The following is a 25055-nucleotide window of genomic DNA, read 5'->3' on the forward strand; positions in this document are numbered from 1 at the left end:
GACAATTATAGCTCGTTGTTTGACAGACTCAGCAAGTCAAACATCATTTGTAACTGAAGATTTAGTTAGAAAACTCAATCTCAAAACTTATGACCAGAAAATTCAAATTTCCGGTATCTCTCAAAGTTGTTCTATGTCAAATAGAATGATTGATCTAAAAATTCACTCATTAGTACACACCGACCGAAAATTTAGTGTTTCTTGTGCTGTTCTTAAAACTATAACTTGTAAACAACCACAGTTACCAATTAGTTTGAGTTCTATTCCTATTCCAATGAACATTCAATTAGCAGATATCCATTTCAACACTCCATCTAATGTTGATATACTTTTGGGTGCAGACATATACTTGGACATCATTACTGATGGTATAATTAAATTAGGTCCAGGATTGCCTGTTCTTCAAAATTCACATCTAGGATATTTAATTGCTGGAACTATTCCTCAGTCAGGATGCATGTCTCGTGCAACTCATTTAACTGCATCACAATATTTATTCGAATGTACAGAACCTACTGCCAATCCAGATGATATGTTGAATGATACTTTAACCAAATTTTGGGAAATTGAAGAAGTACAAATTCAATCTGAATCTATATTGACTCAAGCAGAGCAACAAGCTGAACAAATATTCAAAGACACAACCATTCGGTTGCCGTCTGGTAGATTTCAGGTTGACCTACCATTCAAAGGTAGGTGAACCTTCCAAACTAGGTGATTCATTCTCTCAAGCAAAAAAGAGATTTTTAAATTTAGAAAAGAGACTTGAAAGTTTCCCTGAACGAAAGGCCCAATATTCAGAATTCATCAATGAATATTTATCCTTAGGACATGCAGCAATTGTACCTTTAACTCTAACCAATGAATTGTCCCTTAACAAATATTTCGTACCTCATCATTGTGTCATTCGTGATCAAAGTATCACAACTAAGCTTCGTGTAGTATTTGATGGTTCTATGAAAACCTCAACTGGTTTTTCTCTTAATGATATTATGCTTAAAGGTTATACTGTACAACCAGACTTATTCGATATATTAATACGTTTTCGTACATTCAGGTACGTTCTTATTGCTGACATTGAAAAAATGTTTAGGCAAATTCAAATAAATCCTAATCACACATATTTATTGAACATCTTGTGGCGTGACAATCCTCAAGATAAACTGAAGTGTATAGAATTGAAAACAGTTACTTATGGCACAAATTCAGCCCCCTTCTTAAGTACAAGATGCTTAAAAGAACTAGCAATGCAAAATAGGGAGAAATTTCCTCTCGCAAGCGAAGCAATTCTGAACTCCTGTTATGTGGATAATTTTCTTTTTGGCTGTCATGATGTATCAACTTTGATTGAGGCTCACCATCAACTCACTAATTGCTTACAATCAGCTTGCATATCACTCCACAAGTGGGGTTCAAATTCTCAGGAATTCTTAAATTCTATTTCAAAAAATTCTCACAAGGAAAATTATACTTTAGATTCAGGAAAATCTTCAGACAAAATTTTAGGTATGCTATGGGATTCGCGTTCTGATAATTTTAGAATTGCATTGCCAAAATTTTCAATGAAAGAATCTTATAGTAAACGAGAAGTTCTCTCCAACATAGCATCCATTTATGATCCTCTAGGAATCATAAATCCTTTTGTTGTTAGTTTGAAAATTCTCTTGCAAAAAATTTGGATTTCAAAAATTGGATGGAATGAAAACTTAGTTCAGAACTTCTTTTTGATTGGAAGACTGCCTTAAAAGGTCTTTCAATGCTTTCCCAATTAAAAATTTCAAGAACTATTCTTCAATTTGAATCAAAAATTTTACGACATGAAATTCACGGATTTGCCGATGCCAGCTCTCAGGCATATGGAGCCTGTATTTATTTAAGGACAGTCTATTTGAATAAATCTGTCTCTTCAAAGCTGATAACAGCTAAAAGTCGTGTTGCACCATTGAAAATCTTATCTATACCTAAACTAGAATTGATGGGAGTTGTGCTCTTATCAAAACTAATTTCAAAAATCTCTAATTCATTTTCATCCCACTTACAAAATATTGATTCCATTAAACTATGGTCTGATTCAGAAATAGTGTTAGCATGGATCCGATTTCATCCATCCCGTTGGTCTGTGTTTGTTTCTAATAGGGTAGTTCAAATCCAAGAAAATTCAAAAGGTGCCACATGGAGACATATAAGTTCCAAACTCAATCCTGCTGATTTACTCTCCAGAGGTACATTGCCAGCACAATTGATAGTCTCAGATTTGTGGTGGCACGGTCCCAGTTTCTTTTTTCAACCAGACCTTGATTTAACCCTATTCAATGTCAAGGAATTCTTTGGTAATCTTCCAGAGCAAAAGAAAACTGTTCATTTCGTTCAAAACACTTTGGATATTTATGATGTTTTCACACAGTATTCTGATTTATTTCACTTAAAAAGGGTAATGGCCTATTGCCTCAGATTCATTCAAAATTGCAGAAGACCATTCAAAAAATTGATTGATTCGTTATCTGTTACTGAACTCAACTCAGCAGAGATCAAAATTGTTGAAGTTACTCAACGACGGTATTTTTCCTGTGAAATAGGAAATATAAAGAACGAAAAGATATTGAAAAACAAAGTTATTCAAAAACTCAATCCATTTATCGATTCCATAGGTATTCTGAGAGTTGGAGGTAGACTCTCAAATGCTATTCTTCCCTTCAATCAAAGATTTCCCATATTACTTCCTTCTAAAAATCATATTTCAACACTTTTGTTGAAATCAGAACATTTGAGACTATTGCATGCAGGCCCTCAAAACACGCTTTCGAGTATCAGACTTAAATATTGGCCACTAGATGGACTGAGAGAAATAAAGCGTATCATTAATAAATGTCATACTTGTTATAAATTCAAACCAAAATTGTGTTCACAATTAATGGGAGATCTTCCGAAGGAAAGGCTTCAAGTATCACGCCCTTTCACAAACACCTCTGTTGACTTTGGTGGTCCTTATTTAATAAAATCTTCACCGCTGAGAAGGTCTCCACTTATGAAATGCTATATGGCAGTGTTTGTTTGTATGACAACTCGTGCAGTTCACATCGAATTGGTTTCAGGGTTAAGTACAGAGTCATTTTTACTCACTCTAAAAAGATTCATAGCTAGACGTGGAAATCCTTCTATAATATTCTCTGACAATGCCACTAATTTCCTGGGCGCAAAAAACCAGTTGAAGGAATTAAATGAATTCTTCAAAAAATCTGGAACTTCTGAAATATTGCAAAGGTATGCTGTTCAAAACAATATTCAGTGGAAATTTATTCCCCCTCGTTCACCTCATCATGGTGGCCTTTGGGAGGCAGCCATTAAGAGCGCAAAATATCATCTCATAAGAATTATGAAAAATTATATTTTCACTTTCGAGGAATTTAGTACTGTACTAGCCCAAATTGAGGCAGTACTTAATTCACGCCCCATCTGTGGCATTTCCAATGACCCTTCAGATTTTAACGTTTTAACACCAGGACATTTTTTGATAGGGACTAGTTTGACAACTTATCCAGAAAAAGATATCACTTGTTCTCCAATGAATAGATTATCGCTTTGGCAGAAATGCGGCCAAATTCAACAGCATTTCTGGGCACGTTGGAAAACCGACTACTTGAATAGATTACAAAATAGACCTAAATGGTTCATTCCTTATAATAATATTCATGTAAATGATATTGTATTATTGAAGGATGAAGCAACACCTCCACTCAAATGGCCACTAGCACGTGTTATTGAATTGATTAAGGGCAAAGACTCACGCGTTCGTATTGTCAAAGTTAAAACTCAAGGAGGAACATTCACTAGATCAATCACTAAAATATGCCCTCTTCCATATTGCGATAACAATATTGAATCTTAATATGAAGTGTTAAAATATATCGTAATTTTAGAACTCTTTATTTTCAGTTCTTAACCTCAACGGTTCAGCCCGGGGAGTATGTTTAATTTTCATTAAAATAGCGTGCGTGTTCATGTCATATTAGTTACTAGGGTGATTCGTTAATATAAAAAGACAGTCGAAAATACATCAGTCAATTCATCAGAAGCTTTTCAATTTTCTATCCTAAAATAATCAATTCTAAGAAGAATATTCGTTGAGTGACCAGGACCGACCTACAGTATTGTTCAATTCTTCGTTCCCTAATAAAAACCAGCAACACAAATATTTATGTGTTCATCTTATTGAATGGATACAACTGCGTTATTTTAACAATGAGAAAACATCCTTGAAAAACTTTAACAAGAGAACAGACTGGACTTATGTTGATGAACCTTGCATACTCGGATTGTTTCCTTTTCTATAGTCTCCTTATTTCACAAAGTACATGCAGGTATTTGATGTGCCTCAAGTTACTTGTTGACATATAGGTACACAAACTACGTATTTTCTTTTGCAAAATTTTCTAGGGTATGTGTTTAACATTTCAATGGAAACTGATTATGTTACGAGTAAAGTTGCGAGGAGCACATGTAGGTAATAGTGAAAAATTATTTTATAAACCCAGCCATTCTGAGTTGAAAATTGAAATAATAGATTGGTTTTTGGTACATTTCTGTCAAGTTTAGAGGTACTTTTTAAAATATCATACTTACTAAATGTATCACGAAAAACTGAATGGCTTTCCAATATCGCTCTTGTTCATCAATTAGACATAGTTTATACTTATATGGTTTTCCACATATTTCCTGAAAGTTCATCTTTACTCGTTTCTCTCATCTATATCATGATACTTACTCAAGTAAACTCTTATATATTATCAAGCACTTTTCGTTGTCTTACTGCATTTTTCCACATGTATATATAGGTCAGATAAATCATAAAGCGACATTTTTTCTTCTTTTCATTTAGCTCATATGCCTTCAGTACTGAACTTCAGAACTAGGTGTATTGCTGTTGGTGTACTTCCAGTTTTAAATGTCTGCACTAACTGTTTTCGTAAACTGTATCAGATATTATTGTGATAAATTCGATTTAATAACTCTGGATGAAGGAGTTTCTGATGCAATATGGTAAAAACCAACGTTTTTTCTACGGATCAAATCATTCTGCTTAAAAATATCTTCATCATTCCGTCTGTTCACATCTAAGTTGAAATTTCTATTATATCTACGCCAATGCGCGCTAGTGTGACGTCATTGGACGCAGTCGAGTATTTCCGATCTACACTTGCGCCTGCTTTCCATATATCTATTATACCAATATTGATAACACGCGTTCTAGACTACGACAAAAAATGAAGCCAAATCGTTGGGACGAATCCACTTGTACGCATGCGCGAATTAGAAGTTCGAAAATGACAATCAAGATATTGGTTAGTTTGTTTTCATATTTGACGTTGAATGAATTCGAATGATGATTTATTTCAAATTCTTGTACAAATTTTGAGAAGAATTTTATATGAGGCGAAAGTTAATGAATATTAAATTCATCGACAACGTATCCGTTTTTTTCAACTTTCAGATGAAACAACGAAAAGGGATCAAACCAAATAAGTGCATAGAAACTATTCACCCAATATTATTATGAATTGTGAAATAATAAGTGCCGAATAGGAATGGTATTATCCATACTCAGTAAATTCAAGAGTGACATAATAACAAGTTCGTTTTATATTACTGTTTCATACCAGTTTCAATATTGCGTGTTCGTGTAAACATCCTACTTATCTCACCTCCTGAATTTCCCTCTTGTAAATCTACTGAATACTCAATAAAACATATTTTTGGGTCAACATTCAATGCAACATGTAGATTCATTTTATATAAAAGTACAGAGTGCTCATTATAAGAGCCATGTTTCGATAGAAGCAATACAATCATCAATTTGGCAATAAGAATATTCAGAAGATGAGAAACTGGTAGATATTATAATAGTAACTACAGTTGAGCTTTATAGATATAGATGTCGATTTAGATGTTTCACTATTTCAGTGCTGAAAAAAACAATCATAAATTGAACTAGAATTTACCTCAACTGCCAACTGAATTTCAAGACAAACTTATCTAGATACAATGCAGTTAATGTTCGATAGTAAACAACCTAGAAAAATGTATTCACAGTCCTACAATTTTGTTGATTCAACATCACTTTTGTTCATCTCCGCACTCCACAGGTTTTCTGTGGAAAACACATAATATTTCATTGTTGTTATGAATCCGAGCCTCTAGTGTTGCAAAATGATGAAGTTTCATGAATTTTGACTTCTAGTTATCAGGAATCAACGATGAAATGAAAATAACTACGTAACACGTACCTGAGTTTGAACCTGATTCAAACCAATATCAACATATTGATAGGTTAACACGTTGAGCGCCATCAAAATATAGATATATTTTCTTGTGGGGCCAAATATTTTGTGTCGATATTTTGTTTTGCTCTTATATCATATAGATAATCCCTTTGATCAGATTTTCCCTTATAGTGCAATATCGCCTGATATCAAGAATATTGATGAGCGGTTCCACGGGACCGCTCTGGTCCCCAGAAAAATAGAAACGCACAGCAGATGCGGTACAGGTGAAATTTGTCGAGTCTAATCTCCTTATTATAACCATAACAACACCTATTCAATTTTTTTCGAATAAAATTTCGAAAAAAAATACTACTAAAAAGTAGTCATAAATTCCAAAACAGCGGTCGTCCTACAGACCGCCGTGGTTCTACAAGTATAACTATCAGCGGTCCCTATGGACCGCTGTGGCGCTCAACGTGTTAAGGTCGAAAATATTCGAATGGTTGTGAAGTAAAATCATTTCATTCCTGTCAATCCTTAAAACCATGTATCAGAAAGAGAAAGCTAATCAGGTATTTTAATTCTCAATATTTCTGCACATGCGCAGAAGTCGATTCCGGCCACGGGCTGGCTTCAATTCCCGAAGTCCCATTATCGATATAGAATATAATAGATATATGCTGCTTTCCTATCTCTTCTTGCTTTCACCTTCGAATAAATTTTGACTATGGTGAATAAGTATCTGTCAAATAATTTTTTATGTGAAGGATACATTATTTCGGTGCTATCACATGAAATTATTTGGCAAAAAACAATTCTGTGGAAACACGGTATACTACTTTTCACTGATTAATGTACAATAAGACATCGCATTGTACTTAGAAATTGTCATAATTTCAACTAGAAAGCAAATATTTCGTTAACATTACACGAAGAATAATCATACATCCAGAATCTGAAAAATTCTACCAATAATGACGTATCGACATTCGATCTATGTTCATTTGATAGATCAAGGGCCTGTTCCGATATTGCTGGTTTTACTGGCCCGCAATCGAATAACAATAGAACTCGAACGACTGGGCCAATAGGCATCGTCTCTGAAATACTGACAGTACTGTTCAGGAATATCGGAACAGACGGCAACTCTTATTCTTAAATTTCAATGACAGATTTATTCGATGGACAACACTATCTGAAAGTGAAAAGACTGTATTTTTACTTTTCCTAAGAATAAGACTTATCTATCGAATAAATTTAGTTATTCGCTGGTGGTGGGCCTTAGAGTAAGGCCCGGTACTTTCAGCTTCGAATAAATTTTATTCAGTGTCAAAAAGTATCTGTCAAATAATTTCCTATCTGAAGGATACCTTATTTCGATGCTTTCAGATGAAATTATTTGACGAATAATAATTCTATGAAAACAAGGTATACTACTTTTCACTGATTAATGTAAAATAAGACACCACATTGTAGAAATTGTCATAATTCCAACTAGAAACCAAATATTTCGTGAAAATCACACAAAGAATAACAATATATCAAGAATCTAAAAAATTCAACCAATAATGACGTACCAACATTCGATCTATGACAAATGAAATCTTATTAACGAGTTTCAATGACAGATTTATTCGATGAATAACACTATCTGGAAGTGAAAAGACTGCATTTTTACTAATCTTATGAATAAGACTTAATAAATGCGAATAAATTTATTTATTCGCACGTGAAGGTACCGGGCCTTATTCTGAGAATAAGACTTATCTATCGAATAAATTTAGTTATTCGCACGTGAAAGTACCGGGCCTAAATGTATTTATATGGCGAATAATTTCGAATATACGCAAGAATATCCATCCACAGAATCATTTTGAATTCTATGCTTTTGTCAAATTATGACAATTCAATTTATTCTCATTATTATGTTACACGTAATAAAATTTTCTTCATTAATCGTCCTCATATGTAATAATCTGAATGCAACTCTTTCTTTGGAGTGCTATCTTAAAGCCCCCTATGACGATTCAAGTATCATGCAAAAAGAAACATGTGTTTTTCCAGATGAACAATGTGGAATTGCTGTCGTGACTTTGGAAGGCAAAAAACACGAATATAGAGGTTGTTTGAATACACAAAGCTGCTCTCCAGCTTATGTTAGTTGTATTTCTTTTTGCAACACGGACCTGTGCTATCCAGACACTCAAGATCTGGCTCAACAATTAAGAGCAGAGTCAAGGAGAAATCGGCCCTATGTTATTTTGAGTGTTACTAGTATACTTTTTGATTTACTGAAGATCTTGATATTGTAATGTATTCCTCATATAAATGGTCCAATTTTCTCTGTCAAATAATTTTGTTACATTTCATTTTTATATGAGTTTATTGTTCATTTGAATATAAGAATAGATTATCATGTTATTTTGATATCTCTGATTTTTCAATATTTCAGATGGATTGATATGCTCATCCAAATCGGTCTCGAAAAGCGATGTTTCGTGTTTGGGAATGAGCAAAACATTTCATGAGCAAAACATTTCTGTTGCGTGTATTATGTGAATGGCAACCCAACCTTTGGAGTGTCCCAGTTTGATTGTGCGTGCATTGCTGCCCTGGAGATACAAATCAACGGAAAAGTGAGAATGCGATTGTTAACAAAAAGGTTTTTACAAGAATCTCTAGGCTTCAATACAAAAATTAATCACATAATTCGTTTCTGTGACACAAATGCACAAATTCTTGTAGAAATATAACTCAAATAACAGTATTATATGATGAGTGACTACAGAAAAATTGTTCTCGAAATTAACATTGTTAATATTATTATACATAAACTGCGTGCATTATATGAAATGACTTACAGATTTTTCTTTCGTAGATTGATCGACATCGTTAGTTCTTTCTCTGCGCGGTAAATCTTCGGAAGCGATTTAACGTATGACTGAGCTAGTTTCATGCCCGTTTCACTATACCATAATATACTACTTTTCATTCTGAATTGAATGGTGTGTCTAACTCATTTTCGGACAAAAATTGACATCAATGGTTTTTTTCCCTGTAACCTTCATATATTTTTATTTGCAATTCATAAGAAATTTAGAAAAATTTAAATTATGAACAATAAATGAAGCTTTGACTAGGACTAGGACACAAAAGTATATGGTGATCTGCTATACGTCGAAGGTGTTATTTCTGTGCAATAGGTTGTTTCGAATCAATAAACTTAGTTGAATTTGTAAAATATACATATATCAGAAATTAATATGAACCAATATTCAATATACCTTCATTGCTTACACATTCCAGTTACTTACATAGTAGGTATTATTTATAGAATTTTCAGAACCACACTTAAAAAAAAACCTTACAGAGATATACAAGACCTGTCAGTATAGTTTCTTGGTGCTTTTTTTATAATTTCCTTATGATATGGTCTCTTTACGACACAACATACAAATTGATTAATGAATGAACAAAACACTCACAGCAGGTTTCATAAAAATTTGACTTTCCAAAAAACAATTTGACAGTCACTCGGTTCCCAAATGGAAATCAATGAACCTCCGCATTTCTGAATATATTAGTCGTATTCGGCTTTCGGACAGTCCGAGAATTGTTCTAGGACTGCGCAAAACTCTTGCGCCCTAGTATTAAATCCTCTGCGCAGTTCTAGAACCATTCTCGGACTGTCCGAAAGCCGAACCCGAATACAGCTATTGAAAGAGTAGCAATTGAGAATCGTTGAATAGACCTATAAAGATCATAATTTCCCCTTAACAGGCCGATCATGCAAGGGATGCTTTCCGCAGGTCAATTGAGACTTGTTCATCCTCGTAAATTGAACCAATGTATTCGGGTTCGGAGATTTAATACTAGGGCGCAACAGTTTTGCGCAGTTCTAGAACAATTCTCGGACTCTCAGAAAGCCGAACCCGAATACATTAGTTCAATTTACGAGGATGAACAGTTCTCAATTGACCTGCGGTAAAATGTTCACTGAAGTAGCACTGGTGTAGTCAGTAGTGTTTGCTGAAGTCATTGTCTTACGCCCTGAGAAGTTTATCCACTTCGGAGCACTAAAAATTAGAATCAATGGATGACCGATTCACATGTTACGAGTTTTAATACTTATTTTCCTTAGTTGAGTGAAAACTTAATCTCGGAAAATCCATTCCATTATTTGATCCACAGTTTTTTACCATTCGAACAAGTTTTCACCAAGAAATAAGACAAAAAAATTCAATAATTAGCAACTAGAACGAGCTAGATAAACAAAAAGCAGTACGAGAATCAAAACATTCAAAACCTCTTTGATCAGAATTGACGTCTGAAATCTCAAAAAATTTCATATATTTCTGCAAGTGGCACTCGAATGAATATTTTAACCAGTCCTAGCGTCTTGAAAACACGCTTGGTACACAGATGGCGCTCAAATCGCTTTAGTCTACAGTGACTTCATAAAGTCACTGTATTTAGTCGCCTCGTTTCCCATCTTTCTACTCTATAATCTTTGACTTTCATGTTCTGGCATTTATTAGACTATAGAAAACATGCATAGAAGGTTTCGTATTTTTGTTGATTGCAAGAGTAGTAATTTCAAAACTTTGAATAACGGTTTTCCACAAGGATCAGTTTTAGCACCATTTCTTTTCAATTCATATCTGTGTGATGTCCCTACTACTTCTGAGAAATTTATATACGCTGATGATATTGACCTCGCATTCCGTCATTCTGATTTTATATGCATAGAGAATAATCCATCTACAGATTTAGAAATTTGGAGGAATTATTTCATCGACTGGCGTTTGCACCCTAACCCAAATAAAACCAAGGTTTCGTTTTTCGATTTGAATAATCTTCAAAAATATAGAAAACAGCTGTACGCGCCGCTTCGCAGAAACAATTTATCTTATTCTTCCTTCAACACATAAGAGAATACTTATTACTTGATATGACTCAAAAAATGAGTCCTCTAATGAACGCCTAGACGAATTTCACTGCTACTCTCTCTGTAGATGAATGATACATCTTTTACATTAAACGTCGACCATATTTTTTAATTTGCAATCATTCAACACGCAACTATTGATCCAAAATTTGTCTTGAGAGGTAGGTGTTCTTGACGAACTTACTAATTTCGAGTGATTTGAGTTCGAAGATAGGTAGGATAATTTGCTCCTTGCGAAAGTACAACAACAAAAACTTGAACAAAAAAACATTGAACAGTACCTACGGTCGAAAGTTCGATTCACCTTACAGATGTTTATACCCGTAAAAACGAACATATACCTGTATACAGATTATAACTCATCGTAAAAATTAAGTTTCTTTTTATGTATTAAAATAATATTATTTTGATACCTTTTATCTAAAAAAACCAAAACACAAAAGAGTTACCTTGTCCAGAACTACCCTTTGTAGTTCCGAAAAAAGATTCATAATGAAATAAAATCCCCTTTCACCTTCAAATAATACCCAATATTGGAATCTTTTATTTCGGAATTTATTTATGAATAACCGATGATCGTTGCATACCTTCACCCACTTCGAGATGCTCACAGGATTTCGTAAGATTGTAGTACCTTCAATGATCGTTTTCAGACATGAGTTTATTAGATAAAGATCCTTTATATTGTTGAATATTATATTGATATATGTCAAACACGTCGAATTACCAATGTTTATGAGGCCATTTTTCTTCTTCGATGGAAAATGATGATAATCGGATGAAGTAATATCTGAGCTGTCCGGCTGTTGCGGTAGGACTTCCTATTTTAGTGTTTCTGAGTATATTCGGAATAGGCATCCTGTGTTCAAGCATCATCATGCCGCAAAATACCTTGGTCTTGTTTTTCGGCGTATTGCTGCCGTTTCTCTTGGGTTGAGCCTCTTCATTCTTCGACTATGTATCTTTTTATTGTGTACCATCAGATGGAGATAATGGGCCTTATATACATCGCCCTTTCAAGGATGAACGGACCACCTTTTCGCCATTTTCCTTGATTTCTCTTGGACTGACTATTTAAGCAGACGGCAGACCTGCTTGAAGAAATAACAATACATATAAATACATAAACAGCAAAATCGTAAACACTTGCTCCGACAGTTTGATTTCAACACGAAGACACACGGCACATGCGCTATCGCTCACCTTAGGCTGACCATACACTTATAGGTATATCGCAAGGGTTCAACTTTCTTGTCGTCAAGAGATAAACATCGGCGTAAGTGCCACTACATCCGATGAAGCTCCAAAGGTGTGTGGGCTCCATGTTCTGAAGATAAACAAACGCTACGTGTATGGGCGGCTTTATATTGGCTTGATGGTTGTCATTCTTTGCATGCTGCATGTTGCACCCCGTCTTATATCTGTGTCTGTGGCCGGCTTATGGGTGGCGGAGTGGTCGGCCCAGAGGTGGAGCCTGGATGTCGCAGTGAATGTGTCGCTTTTTTTTGGTGTAGCAGGGGGAAAATCTGCAAGTCAGACGAACCACCCTCTCCTGAGGGGAAACAAGTGTTTCTCACTCTCCTGAGCTCGAGACCCACTGAAAAGCCTTAACTGCTTCTTGAATATTGGTTCCGGGCATTTGCCTATAAACCGTTCATCTCTTAGTCGGTTTTCTTCTCGCACGCTATCGTGCTGGGATTTATGTGTTTATCCTCTATTGGATTAACACTTTGAATTTTTCAATAAGTTTCTGTTGTTATTTTAATCTCTTTTCAATTGATCTCTTGGTCTCTTTCGGTAAATTCGCATTCTCGTTTTGTCTTCCTCTGGGTCGTAGTCCACTAGTCTCCTGAGTTCTTGATTCGGATTGTTTTCGCTGTTTCGAATAATTTCTCTGCTTTTCTGTTCATGAATTCCGTTATGGTTTCTCATTTTAGGTTCCTATAAATCTGTCTATTCCTGACATACCAAGGTGCATCTATTGCACATCGTAGCAGCTTGTTTTCAGGGGCCTGAATTCTTTTGAAGTGGCTCTTTGCCGCGAAACCCCAGGCAACTGATCCATAAGTCAGTTGAGGCCTAGCAAAGTCTTTGATTATGTTCAATTTTGTCTCTTTCGATATGTGGCTTCTTGTTCCTATTAAAGGGTAGAGTCTATTCTCTTCTTGCTTTCGTTTTGTCCATTGATTGTTTGATATGACTTTTCCAAGTAAGTCCTTTGTCAAGCGTTATTCCTTAATATTTGGCTTCATTTTTCCAGTCGATTTCTTCGCCGTCAACTTCTAGATTCGTTGTGGGTCGCAGTCTTCTCTTATGTAATGATATTGCTTAGCTCTTTTGTCCATTGAGTTTGATTTTCCACTTTACACACCAGTCATTTGTTTCGTCAATCGTTTCTTGTAGAACTCGTTCTATTACTTCTGGGTTGCGGTGTTGAGTTGCCTGTGTCGTCAGCATATAACGTTAGCATGGTTCTTGGATTCTTCGGAATATCGTGAATGTATATGTTGTACAGAAGTGGCCCAAGTAATGACCCTTGGGGTACTCCAGCCTCTATATCTCTTGTTGTGGAGCATTCTCCTTCCACTTTCACGTAAAATCTTCTATTTTTGAGATAATTCCGGATCAACTTGCATATTTTGATCGAATATCCAGCACATCTCATCTTATATATTAATCCTTCATGCCATACTCTGTCGAATGCTTTGGCGACGTCTAGTTAAACAAGACCTGTAGCTTGTTTATTTTGGAATCCCTCTGAAATGTATTCTGTGAGCCTTAATAATTATTGCTCTGTTGGTGCTCTCTCCTGAATCCAAACTGTTCTGGTGGTATCAGTTTCAGATTTTCGGTTTCCTCATTTAGCCTATAATTTTTTCTACTACTTTTCCTAACGCCGACAGTAGACTTACCGGTCTATAGTTTTGTGGGAACTTCTTCTATTTGAATGGTTTATTGAACACTATGACTTCCGCTGTTTTCCATTTTTCTGGGTAGTGTTCTGTCCTCACAATTCCATTCGCGATATTTGTTAGAGCGGCTATACCATTTCTAGATAATTTCTTCAACATAACATTCGTTATTTTATCGCTTCCGGGAGCTTTCCTCTTCTTCAGACTTCTAATTATTTCCCTGATTTCATTTGGCGATGTTGGCTTGTCTATTTCAGCAGTCGCTGGTAATTCATCCATTTCATCATCATTTTTTTCAACCAGTTCTTCCAAATCTTCATTAATGTCGTCTATCCTGTAATTCTCGATTCTCGTTCGATCGAGTCCGCCAATGTATCTGCCTTATCAGTATTATTTCCATTCCCATTTCTCCGTGTAGGGGTGGAATTTCAGTATTTTCTCCTCGTAGGCTTTTTTGCATTCTCCACAAGGGCGGATTTAGGGGGGGGCACGTGCTCCCCCAGACGGACGGATCTTTCTATGCATACTCAAACTCTTTAAAATAAACTTGAAGTTACTGTCACAGTTACTGTTGATTTTTTTGTTCGTCTGCCCGTTGTGCCCCCCCCAGAAAAAAATCCTGGATCCGTGCTTGATTCTCCATGCAGAATGATCGATTGTATTCAGTTCTTGAACCCTTTTGTTCCATCTGCTTGTTCTTAGATCTTTCAGGGCATTTTTCAGTACCTACTTGGCTATGGCGGTTGAGGTTCCTTCTATTCAGATCATTCTTATTCATCCGATATATTCTTCTGAGTTTTCGATTTTCTCGTATAAGATTATTTACTTCTTTAGGCGTATCGCCATGCGGATGACTTGGTGCTGGTCTTTTCACTCTTCTCGTGCTTTTTTCGTGAGCTTTTAATATAATCTCTTCCAGTTTATCAATCGCACATTCCAGGTCCTCTGGAGTGCTTATTGTTGGAATTTCTATTGATTCTGATTATATTAAATGGCTGTATTTAATCCAATTGGTATATTCTCTTATTTCCCTCGGTTTTTCCCTTGGTTCTTCTCAAATTGTCAATTCCACGAGATTGTGGTTTGAGTCTCCATCTTCCAAAGTTTCAATCGAGAATTCTTGAGTTATAATTTCCAATATCGCGATATATATTACATCTGGTATTCCTATGCCAGAAGCAAAATATGTCGGTAACTCTGATCCAATCACTATGGCATTTTGTTTTTCGGCGAAATCCTTGAGTTTTTTGCCTTTTCTATTCTCTGCTACTGTTCCATAATGGGGATTTACAGTAGTAATCTCCGATGCAGATTTGGGGGTGTGTCTTTTTCAACATGTTGTTTATCTGCTCTTCCAATGAATTGTTTGGTGGTCGCTTATATGCCGAGGTAATTTCGACTCTTTGACGATTTAATTCGGCAACAATCGTCACTGTTTCTGGTTCTCCTTGTGTTTCGTCGGATCTACTCATAAAGTAGTGTTTCAGATCTGTTCTCACCAATATTGCTACTCCTCCTCCGGTGTTTGTAATTCTGTCACATCTTTATGTTTCATAATTCATGGAACTCAGTAGTCTGTTCCGGTTTATTCTTGTTCCCTGTAGTGTTTCAGATCTGTTCTCACCAATATTGCTACTCCTCCTCCGGTGTTTGTAATTCTGTCACATCTTTATGTTTCATAATTCATGGAACTCAGTAGTCTGTTCCGGTTTATTCTTGTTCCCTGTACGGCTATAATATCAGGTTGTCTTTCTGATATTATTTCTTTTATCTCGGCTTTCCGAGTGTTGATTCCGTTTATGTTCCACGAGATTATCTTGAGGGATTTCTTCCTAATATCCGTAGTAAGGTCCATTAATTCAGTTTCCTAAATGATGCTTGGAGTTTTCTCTCCATTTCCCTCTCAATTTTCAATATTATCCTGTTTAAAAATTTTTTCCGTGAAGATATAATATTTAAATCATCAGCTGATTCAGATATCTTTTTCGTCTCCTGTTGACTGTTCACAGACTGTTTCATTGTATGCTTCTTCTGTTCTTCTTTTTTCTGAACGGGTTTTGTTGTGTCCTTCTTCTTTTCCTGTTCTGTAGGTTTGGTCTTCGCTACTTCCTGAATTTTTTGATCAGTAGTTGTTGTTTTTGTCACCTCCTTTTTCTGTTCAGCTGATTTTCGGGAATTCTTCTTTCTGGTCACCAGCTTGAACTCGCTACATCCTTTGTAGCTAGCTGTAACCTCTTCTCCACATAAGACGCATGTGGCATTTCTCTCTTCACCTTTTCTGGTGAGTGTGCAGTCATTGCTGCTATGGCTTCCTGAGCACTTCACGCATCTCCACGGGAAGGAGCATTTGTTTTGTGCATGTCCGTACCTTTGGCACCTAAAGCACTGGCTTGGACTTTCAGGCCTCTTTTTGTTTTCAACCACAATACAGAGGTTGTAGAGTCGATTCACTTCGAAGATTTTTTGGGTTTTAACCAGGTAGAGAGGTATGGGCTTCTTCGTCCTGTTCGATGTCATTCTGGACACCTCCTCCTGATATTCCCAGGAATATCAGTAGTCCTTGATCAACGCAAGATCAGCGTTCCGAGTCATTCGCTTGACAAGAGAAGACGTGCTACAGTGCTCCTAGTGCTATAAAAGAGAAAGCGGACGAGAAAGTCGAAGTGTCACAGTGTCGTAAAAGTGAAAGCGGAGGTGAAAGTGTACACTGGCGAAGCTGCGGAAGAGGAAAACAGGCCAGAAATCGGCTCAGCAGAGCACGATTCCTCAAAAAGTCCAGGAGAAAAAGAAGCCCACCCCCTCCAAAGTAGACGACAAGAAAAAAGAAGTATCCAAACCAGTACAGAAGAAGGAGCAACCGAAAATGCCCCAAGCTAAACCTACGATCAACAAAACAAAAGTAAACAGAAAAGTTTCTGAATCCGCCGACGATTTAGACACTTTTACTGAAAAAATTTTCAACAAAATCATGTTGAAAATTGAAAGAGAGATGGAGAAAAAACTCCAAGGAATGTTCAGTAAACTGAAATAATGGAACATACAACTAGGAAAAATTCCCTTAAAATAGTCTCCTGGAACATAAACGGGGTCAGAACTCGAAGACCCGAGATAGAAGAAATAATATCAGAGGAAAAATGTGATATAATAGCCTTACAGGAAACAAGAATACAACCAAATACGCGATTGAATATCATGAATTATGAGATATATAGATGTGACAGAATCGCAAACACTGGGGGAGGTGTTGCCTTACTGGTTAGACGAGATCTGAAACACTATTTTAAAGGAAGATCTGACGAGTCACAAATAGAAACAGTGACGATTGTTGCTGAAATAAATCGACAAAGAGTCGAAGTCACATCGGCATATAAAAGACCCCCAAATAACTTATTGGAAGAAGAAATCAACAACTTACTAGATGGAAAAAACCTGAAAATCTGCATCGGAGATTTTAATTGCAAATCTCCAGAATGAAACAACAGGATGGAAAACAGAAATGGCAGAAAACTGAAAGATCTCGCTGAAAAACATGAAGCTATCGTTATTGGACCTGAAGAACCAACGTACGTACCATTCGGAAATGGATAACCAGATATAATTGATATCGCAATTATGAAAAATATCACTAGAGAATTCTCGATAGAGACCTTGTGGGACGGAACCTCTAACCACAACCCCATCGAATTAACAATAGGAGAAGGGCCAAGAAGAGAACTAATGCAAACAAGAGAATACACCGATTGGACGAAATATAGCCATCTGATACAATCGGAGGTAACAGATATACCAACAATCAACACACCGGAAGACCTAGAAAGACCAGATAATAAACTAGAAAAGAATATACTAGATGCCTACAAAAAGAGCACAAAGAAAATAACGAGACCAGCACCGATACATCCACACGGTGATACACCCAGAGAAATCAAAGATCTCATCAGGGAAAATCGGAGACTAAGAAAAACATACAGGCTCAACAAAACAGATATAAATAAAAGAAATCTAAACCGACACAGCCAAGTTCTAAAAAATGCCCTGAAGGACATGAGAACAAATAGATGGAACAAAAGAGTTCAAGAACTAAATACTATCGATCATTCTGCATGGAAAATGCAAAAATGTCCGAGAAGAGAAAAGACTAAAATACCACCTCTCCACGGAGAAAGGGGAATGGCATATACGAATATCGATAAAGCAGAAGCACTGGCGGACTCGATAGAAAGAGAATCGAGAATAAATTACAGACCTGATGACGACAATGACGAGCTGGAAGATCTTGTAGAGAACAACGAAGAAGAAATGGATGAACCACCAGTAGACGACAAAATAGAAAAACCAACTTCTCCATTTGAAATAAAAGAGATAATCAGAAGCTTGAAAAATAGAAAAGCTCCCGGAAGTGATAAAATAACGAATGCTATGTTGAAGAAATTACCTAGAAAAGGTATAGCTGCTCTCGCAAATATTGCAAACGGTATAATGAGGACTGAACACTATCCGGAAAAGTGGAAAACTGCAGAAGTCATAGTGTTCAACAAACCAGGCAAAGATAAAAAATTCCCCCAAAACTACAGGCCGATAAGTTTATTGTCCGCCCTTGGAAAAGTAGTAGAAAGGGTAATCGCTAGGAGGCTTACAGAAGAAACTGAAAATCTGAATCTCATTCCAGCAGAGCAATTCGGATTCAGAAGAGACCACTCAACTGAACAGCAATTACCGAGACTCACAGAATACATAACAGAAGGATTCCAAAATAAACAAGCAACCGGTCTTGTACTACTAGATATCGCCAGAGCATTCGACAGAGTATGGCATGAAGGATTGATTTACAAAATGAGATATGCTGGATATTCAATGAAACTGTGCAAGTTGATTGGGAATTATTTGAGGAACAGAAGATTCTACGTGAAAGTGGAAGGAGAAAACTCCACAACCAGATATATGGAAGCAGGGGTGCCTCAAGGGTCAGTACTTGGGCCGTTACTGTATAACATATATAGTCACGATATACCAAAATCTCCAAGGACTATGCTGACACTATATGCCGACGACACAGGAATCGCAATGCGACATCGCAAGCCAGAAATCATAGAAGGAATATTACAAGAAGCTATAGATGAAATAAATGACTGGTGTATTAAATGGAAAATAAAGCTCAACGGACAAAAGAGCCAAGCGATATTACTGCAGAAGAGGAGACTAAGAACTACAACAAATCTAGAGGTAGATGGAGAAGAAATCGAATGGAAAAACGAAGCGAAATATTTAGGTATCACCCTAGACAAAGGTCTAACATGGAGAAGCCATATCAAACAAGCCGTTGACAAAACCAAGGCAGCGATGAATATGCTCTACCCGCTGATAGGTAGAAAGAGCCACATGTCAAATGAGACAAAATTGAAAATAATCAAAGCCGTTGCTAGACCGCAACTGACTTATGGATCAGGTGCTTGGGGATTCGCGGCAAAAAGCCATATACAAAGAATTCAGGCAACAGAAAACAAGCTACTACGATGTGCCATAGATGCGCCTTGGTTTGTCAGGAACAAACAGATATATCGAGATTTGAAGTGGGAAACCATCACCGAATTTATGAAGAGGAAAGCTGAAAAGTTATTCGAAACAGCGGAGGAACATCCAAACGAAGAACTCAGGAGACTAGTGGACTACGATCCGGAGGAAGACAGAAGAAGAATGAGAATTTACAAAAGGAGACCGGGGGTTAATTGAGGAGAGATTAAAATGAGTTCGAAAACTTATTAAAACTATACTAAGAAGAGATATCCGAAATGGACGAACATGAAAACCCTAGCACGACAATGTGCAAGAAGAAATTAACCGATTAAGGGATAAATGGTTTATAGGCAAATGCCCGGAACCAATAAAAAGCAGGTTAGGTTTAGTGGGTCGCGAACTCAGGAGAGTGAGTAACCCCACAGTGTTCCCTAGAAATGGGTTCCTCTGGGCGAGAGATAGAGCCCCGTGTTTTCACGGTCGCAGATTCCCCCTGCTATAAAAAAAAAGCAAGATCAGCGTCGATTGGTAAATGCCTGATGACGGCATATATCATCTTCTCCTCCTCCATTTGGTAGGTAAAAAATTCTTTACCATGCTGCTCGAAGAATTTTGTGATTTTTCTAAAATCATCTACGGTTGACGCGATGATTTTTATACCGTCTTCATCTACAGTTGCGCGGTTGTAGTTTATCCTTTTTGTGTAGAGAGCTTCAGATATCTCTTCCCAATCTGAGGTGCCCATCATCGTGATTGGTGGAATTTTATCCCTTTCAGGCACTCCCGTTGTCTTCTTGACAGTCTCCTCATCAGAAGAGGAGCTTTGTTTTCGCGCACGTTTAGTTGGGGGCGCGTTAGGGGCCTTCGCAACCTGCGTTGAATCATTTTTCCTTGTTTCGGGTTGTGAAACTATTCCTTTAAAGGAATTATTTTTGGAACCCGCTACCGGTTTTGTGATTGCGGCGTAAGTATGAGGTTTCGACATATTATTGCGGGTCATTTTCTCTCTCAAGAGGCGCATCTCACCGACCAACTGTGACACAGTTTCAGTCAGTTTGACAATTTGAGCTTTCAACTGCCCATTTTCTTCTCTGAGCTTTACAAGCTCCTCGTGTTCGCCGTTGCTGAATTCTTCAGCATCGGTCGCTTCCATGTAGAAACCCTCATCATCTGAGGTATCCGACATGGTTTTATACTCAAAAATCTCAAAATATCAAACGATTTGAAAATAATAAAATATTCAGGAATCTTCGCTGAAATAGTCTAATATAGAATAGAATAGAATAGATAATTTATTAATCCTGTAAGACATTCAACATGTATAGGACAAGTCAATAAATCAACAATCACATTTTATCAGAAAAATATTCACAAACTGAGTAATAACATTTTTCCAAAAGTTTAGCTTTTACTATTTCCTTAAATTCCTTGAAACTAAGCGATCGTATTTCTTTTGGAAGATGATTAAAAGCTTTACACATTGATACAAAGGGGACATCTCAAACTTAGCAGTTCTGTGCTTGGAATGGAAAAAATTGTTTCATTTCTGGTGTTATAATTATGATAAAGAAACACTTTTGCAAAATAGTCCTCATTTTCTTTAGCGTATAGGAGGCACCTCAATATGAATATTGATGCAACCGTTAGAATATTGTGATTCTTGAAATAAGGCCTGCATGAAGTTCTAGGTGAGATATTGAATATCATGCGCAGAATCCGTTTTTGAGTGATAAACACTCTACTCACATCGGTCGAGTTACCCCATAACATTATATTATAGGAGATGTAGCTGTACACAAGACTGTAGTACACATTCATTAGTGACTGAAGGGGAATCAGATTTCTAACTCGACTGATGGCATAGAAAAAGCAATTCAATTTTTTGCAGACATAATCTACATGAAAGCACCACCTCAGATTCTGGTCCAGGTAGACTCCCAGAAATCTGGTACTTTGCTTGGCTTCGATCACGTGACCCGAGAACCGAAATGTCAACCTATTGAGATCTCCATTCCTATTTGGAAGTGAATGCATTCTCTTTTGCCAATATTGATCATTAAATAATTTTTTTACTTTTGTTGATAATTAAATTCCGACATCTATATTTTTGAATGTATGCTTAACTTATATTGATTGACGAGTAAGTATAGGAATTATTTCAGACCACATGGCGAGATACTTATGAACTTTGTACTTCCAGACAGCCCGAAGATGGCTATTTAGCCGAAATCGATCGCTAATAAATTGTATAAAAACTATAGTGTGTCTTTGTTCACTTAATGATACATTATATAACTTTTTACATCAAATAAACTTCTACACTGCAGCAACGATTTCTTTTATAATTTCACACAGTATTTGAGACGGCTCGTAAGACTGCAATTCTCTTAATTTTTCTTTTATTGTTGTTGACTTATAATTCATAAATTTAATAATTTGTATGTTTAGAGAAGTTCCTATTAAAAATTTTTGTTTTTCGCTGACAGATGAGTTTTCATTTAAAAAATAAATAGAAAAAATATGTGCAATACTCACATGAAAATGCTTGGTCGTATGCTGTATATAATTGTTTGTGCAGAAAACAGTATGATTCGCTCTAGCTTTTTGAAGATTCAGATTTCCGTTATGAGTAAGAAGAAGGGTATGAACTCTAGAAGATCTGAAAAAATCATTTCTATCATTAGTATAGATAGCTGCAGAATTATTTTCTTGTATTCTGGGGATAGATTGAATAGATATACAGAGTGAGTCTTTGACACGTACAAATATTTCAAAAGCAGATTCTTGAGTTCAAATGGAACACTTTGTCTCTTCACCATTTGTCCGACTCGGCTCGATTTAAAAGATAATAATAATAATAATAGTTTATTGATCCTTTTAGACATAACAAGGTATGTATAGGACAAGTCACAGTTGAAAGTTGGAAGTTACTTCAAATATTATCAAAATTATCGTGAAAGTACTCATTAATACTATAATAACACTTTTGCAGAAGTATCTGCTTAACAACTTTCTTAAAATTAATTACATTAAGAGACTCAATAATACGTGGAAGGTGGTTGAATATTTTAATGCATTGATACTTAGGTGACATTTCAAACTTTGTTGTCCTATGTTTGGGTATTGACAATATGACATCATTTCTAGTATTATAGGAATGGAAGCTAGAAAGTTTTACCAGATCATTCTGATTTTCCTTAACAAAAATCAAACACCTCAAAATGAAAATAGAAGCAAGTGGTAATATTCTATTTTCCAAAAAGACTGGTCTACAAGACGATCGTGGTGCAACATTATATATTAAACGCACAATTCTTTTTTGGAGAATAAAAACTCTATTAGCATCTGTCGAATTTCCCCATAATAAGATATTATATGTTAGGTGGCTGAAAACCAAACTGTAGTAGATATTCATAAGTGAATCCAAGGGAAGTAAAAATCTGATCCGACACAATGCATAATAAGAACTGTACAGTTTTTTACATACTGCATCTATGTGTGCATCCCATTTTAGATGCCTATCGATATTTATGCCAAGAAATTTTATGACGTCCTTTGATGAGATGACAGAGTCTGAATATCGGGCCACAAGGGCAGTGACATTGTCAGAAATTGAAAAATAAATACATTCGGTCTTATTTACATTGATCATGATGGCATTTACATGACACCAATCAACAAAGCACTGAATCAATAAGTCACATAACCTCTGCAGCTCATTCAAGGTATCCGCAGCAACTGCCAAAGAGAAATCATCGGCAAACAAGATAGCTCGAAGTATTTTGGATAGCTCTTTGCGAGTATTGCTTCTAGTTTCCTCAAATTCTCCGGAAGGTCGTTGATAAACAACAGAAATAAAAGTGGTCCCAGCACAGACCCCTGCGGTACCCCCAGTTTCAGACTATGTGTACTTGATGATGCATCACGAACCTTAACAGATACAACTCTCCCTTCAAGATAACTTTTAATCCACTCAAGAAATACTCCCCTGAACCCCAAATTATAGCATTTGTCGAGAATAAACTGGAAAGAGATACTGTCAAATGCTTTGGACAGGTCAAAGAATAATCCCGCGACATGCGAACCATTGTCAAGACACTCGTAAACAAATTCAACAAATTCCAGAGCCGCAGATTGAGTTGAGCGACCTGATCTGAAACCGTGCTGTGAAGTAGTAAGCAACTTAAATTTATCCAGGAATTTGATCATCCTATTGAACACTAACCGTTCGAACACCTTAGAAAAACAACTGAGGATTGAGATAGGTCTATAATTACCAACATCGAAAACATTCCCTTTTTTATGCACAGGGATAATAGTAGCCTTTTTGAGACAATTAGGAAAAACTCCAGTCGTAATCGATTTATTGATCAAGTAAGCAAAATGTCTTCCGATAACAGGGCCTATCATTTTAATGATCCGTGCAGAGATAAAGTCTCCACCTGAAGTACTATTTTTAAGAGATTTCAGGATATCTACCACCTCATGCTCCAATACTGGATGGAAGAAAAAGTTATTATTCTGAATGCAAGAAGTGGTACATGAAATGGACAACGCATTATTATAATATTGACTGAGGCTTGTCTCCGCAATGGATGTGAAAGACCCAGCAAATATCTCTGCCACAGCTTCATCCTTATCAATCAAAATACCATCAACATCAAGTACAATTGATTTATGATCGGCACATTTACGGCCAGTCACTGTATTTACCAGGTTCCAAACGGTTCTATTTCTGTTGGTAGATTTTTCGATGAGGTCTCGGTTGTAGTCTAATTTAGCGTTTCTCAACAAATTTCTATAAGAATATTTGGCATTTTTATACAAACGATAGACAGATAGGCTTCCGGTATTGACGTGCAACCAATGAAGATTTTGCAGGTCCTTTTTAGCCGTGATAATTTCAGAGGAAACAGGTATTTTGTTGTTATTGGCATAGCTAGAACAATATATAAAAGGACAACAGGCTTCAAAACTTCTTTGAATTAAATCTAAGAAAATTTTGAAACATTCATCAACATGCGGTTTTTTATACAATTCTTGAAAATCACAATTGGATATACCACATTCAAAATCTTTTAGTTTTTGAGGACATAAATTTTTAACTAACTTTGATGTTTTAATATTTGTATGCTTAATAGCGACCTGTAGCATAAGTGAAATAACCCGATGATCACTAATGTGAGGTTCATAAACTACAACATTACAATCCTGCAAATTTGCGTTTGTTAATACATAATCAACCTTGGAGATAGAAGTATGTCCAGTGATATCCGTAAAGACTCTAGTTGGATCACTTGAGGAGACGCTCAAGTTAAAGCAGTTCATCAAATCAAATAACAACTTGCGATTCTTACAATCAGCATTTAAGAAATCAACGTTCAAATCTCCACATAGAAAAATCAAGTCCGCAGAAGTATA

General features: G+C 36.2%; 1 protein-coding gene across 2 annotated transcripts in view; it reads right to left on the minus strand.

Annotated features, from left to right (window-relative positions):
* Positions 1–25055, minus strand: part of LOC123322616 (GTP-binding protein Di-Ras2) — a 413354-nt gene that overhangs the window by 100259 nt on the left and 288040 nt on the right. For both annotated transcript variants that reach the window (XM_044910573.1, XM_044910572.1), the window contains exon 2: positions 22170–22293. The gene's annotated coding sequence lies outside the window, so the exon portion shown is untranslated. The remainder of the gene's footprint in view (positions 1–22169; positions 22294–25055) is intronic.

Source organism: Coccinella septempunctata, chromosome 1 (genome assembly GCF_907165205.1).
Source record: "Coccinella septempunctata chromosome 1, icCocSept1.1, whole genome shotgun sequence".
Classification (NCBI taxonomy): Eukaryota; Metazoa; Arthropoda; class Insecta; order Coleoptera; family Coccinellidae; genus Coccinella; species Coccinella septempunctata.